Raw genomic sequence first — 3,374 nt, 5'->3', positions numbered from 1 at the left:
GGCATGGAACGTGGGAGGCGGGAACTCCGAACATCTTCTCAACTGGCTGCCCGGGGCACAGCCAGAGACCAGTCTCTCCTGATAATTGACCTTTTAGTACATTTTCTAGGAAACCGAAGGTCAGAGAGCTTAATCAACTTGTCCAGGATTTCCCACCAAAAAGGGTCAGTCCCTCCCTGGGGATGGACATCCTTGCTGTCTGAGCCTCTCCTCCCTGCTGCTTGTTGGGGGACAGCGACCTGGGCTGTGAGCCCCTCAAGGGCAGGTTTGTATCTGGGTCCCAGGTGTGTCTCTCAGGGCCTAGAGCAGTGCCTGGCACACAGTGGTTTCGTAACAAATATTGTGGGATGAACTTATTGTGACCCACCTTGTGCATGTCACTATGCCATGGGTGACCTGGCTCCAGGCCAGACCTAGAGTTTCTCTTCTTTACATTTTGTGCAGGGCTGTCTGGTCTTGGCAGTGGGGACCACGTCCTGGCTCTGTAGCTATGCCTAGCATCGGATCAGCGGCACAGAGAAGCTCTCTGTAAATGTTTACAGTGACCGAGCGAGCACCTGATCCAATCCTCGACAGGAGGCTGGAAGGCTTCGTGGTCAGAAGGCGTTAAAGTGAGCTTCTGCCGGCTGGGACCAACCTCCACCTAGTCCCACCAAGTTCCCGGCCCACTGCCTGGCCCAGTCCATGCAGCCACGAGGCCGTGCCCGCGGGTGAACTGAGTGACCTCGGAGGCCTTGTGCGCTCTGATGCTTGCGGGTTTTCTGAGAGCCCAGCCAGCGCCCGCCCAGTGCGGTTTAAACAAGGGGAGATTTACAGCAGCCTTTCCCCGAGCACAGCCTGAAAGGGCCTGGCAGGGGAGGTGGATTCCACAGCCCAACCCACAGGCCTCGTTGTTCCTGCTGCTCCTGGGAATAGCCTCACTTCAAAGTGGGGGAACTCAAGTTTGGGGAGTACACAGAATGTGGCATCTTACTTGGGAGACAGGCAGGGCACTGTTTCATTATATTTAACATCTGCGGCCCCTTCTCCCAGCCCCTTGTCCCCTCTCTGCTTACAGTGGGTCTTAAACGGCATTTCTGGTTGTGAATCCATAATCTTCCCTCGGAATGTCCTGAGGCAGCACCTGCATTTCAAGGGGAATCCCAGGGCCCTGCACTGACACAAGGCAGCTCCCCTCAGGGAAGACGGAACCCCGGAGGCCTGGCCGACCTATAGCCCGGGAAGCTGGAGGGCCCACGCTTGGAGGACCACTGCCTGGCTGAAGTCTCTCATTAGTTCTAATGATTTTTCAGTTGTTTCCCATTGATTTATAAATTTAAAAAAATCGTATTAGCTGCAAAGGACAGTTCTGTTCCTTCATTCCTTTCATCAAGCCCAGCTTGGTCCTGTTTTACTGTGTGGCCTGGGCTCCCTGGCGCAGGTGGATTTAGGCATCTTTTCCCGGGTCTGTTTGCTGTCTGCTTCTGGGTGACATTCTTTATCAAGTTAAGAAAATTTCATTCTATTCCTAGCTTTCAAAAAGATGTTTAAAAATCAGGAGCGAACATTTACATTTTATTAAATGCCTCTTCAGCATCCACAGAAATGATAGACGTTCAGACATTTTATATTTCTTTAATGTATCAGGGTGGGGATGTAAAGATTAAATGATTTCCTAATGTTAACATGCTCTTGCATTCTTGGACTAAAACCTATGTAGTCATAAGGCATTTTTCTCTAAATTCAGGGCCAGATTCCACTTGCTGTTTTATTCGACTGTTGCCTCCATATCATAAGTGAGATTGGCCTACAGTTTTCTTGTTTTTTGCCGTTCTTTCCGGATGTTGGTATCAGGGTTACATCAGCCTCATAGGACTGAATGAAAGAATCTGTCCCTCCTTAGGAAACAGACATTTTACTTACTTATGTCAATAACATTTCCCAGTAACCCCAATCTCTGCCAGTCACGTTTAAAATATTTCTTCTATAGTTACTCTTTTTTGGTGGGTGGTGGCTTGGGGGTCAACCAGCAAAGGGTGTACGGACGCTGGGGAGGGGCACAAAATACGGAACTTCATGAATTTGTGTGCCATCCTTCCACGTGGGCCATGCTGATCGACTGTGTACCGTTCTGATTTTTACTACATGTGCTGCCGAAGCGAGCACTGCAGTTACCCTGATTGCTTTCTATAATCTACATAAACCTCTCTTTCTCACACATCGGCTCTGGTCAGCATCTCTTGCTGATCACACAAAGGTGAGATTAGGACCTCTAGAAAGTGGTTCCCTCTGCCTTCCCTCCCCCCTTGACTGCCCTCTCTCTGGCCCCCAGGCCTCTGATTTCTGCCTTGCCATGAAAACACATACACCCTTTTCTGTGACTAATTACTTCTGTGTTTTGACAGTCAGCTGATTCTAAACAAATTTAAACCAATAACCAGTATTTTTAATATTATGATTATGTAACCACTTTTCATCACAGATGCGGGGAAGGAGATGAATCTGAGGCCACTAGGTGAAGGGGCAGTGCATAATTTTTTAATATTTCATGTTTCGGTTTGCCTCCTCATTGTCACTAGGATTTTCCCCTTTTTCCCTACAAGTAGTTACTAAAGATGAACGTGTTTTCCTCTTGGAGACATTCTTTTCAGAGTCTTCAGATTTTCTGATTGAATTTGCTTCGTTTGCCCTCAAGGTCCATGTCACAGTTGTCATCTTGTGATCTTTTTTATATTACATTCCTGGGTTTGGTGTACAGTTTTTTAGTTTCTTGGCTACTATGTCATCCTCTTTCTTGGATCCTGTTTTTGTTTTGCTGGAGGTATGTCCTTGGGTGTGTCTTTCAGGATAGGTCTACGGATGATTAACTTTCTAAGCCTGTGTGTGGTTGAATATGTCCTTATTTTGCCCTTGCTGGGGACTAGGAGTTGGACTGGACAATTTGCCTGAAATTAGTTTCCTTTATGGGTCATTTGATTTTTTTCACTCTTCTAGGAGCCTTTTAGGATTTCTCTACATCTTTGAAGACATGAAATTTCTCCTAGAAAACATGCCTCTTTTTAAGCTTTCCTCAATCAACACTTGGCCGTGACTTTTCACTTTGAGACTCAAGTTTTTTTCTTTTTTTTAATTTTATTTTTTAAAAATTTTTTCAGTTTTTTTTTAATTGAAGAATAGTCAGTTTACAGTGTTGTGTCAACTTCTGGTGTGCAGCATGATGTTTCAGTCATACTCAAGTCTTTTCTTTAGCCCAGAAAAATTTGCTTCTCTTGCGGCTTTATTTTCTCTCCTGCACCTCTGGTTTTTTTCCCTCCGAGGACTCTTACTAGAAATTGAGGACCAATTCTACATGTGTATTAAGAGTAACTTTGCTTTGTGCACATGTGTTTTATTTT

At 45.9% G+C, this 3,374-nt stretch overlaps 1 non-coding gene across 1 annotated transcript; it reads right to left on the bottom strand.

The window, feature by feature from the left end:
- Positions 1–2,037: 2,037 nt before the first annotated feature.
- Positions 2,038–2,145, bottom strand: LOC116157588 (U6 spliceosomal RNA). The gene has a single exon (XR_004141714.1). It is a non-coding gene; the product is annotated as a U6 spliceosomal RNA (small nuclear RNA).
- Positions 2,146–3,374: the final 1,229 nt, after the last annotated feature.

This window comes from Camelus dromedarius, chromosome 15, assembly GCF_036321535.1.
Source record: "Camelus dromedarius isolate mCamDro1 chromosome 15, mCamDro1.pat, whole genome shotgun sequence".
In the NCBI taxonomy this organism is placed as follows: domain Eukaryota; kingdom Metazoa; phylum Chordata; class Mammalia; order Artiodactyla; family Camelidae; genus Camelus; species Camelus dromedarius.
This window is presented reverse-complemented; position numbering and strand designations above follow the sequence as displayed.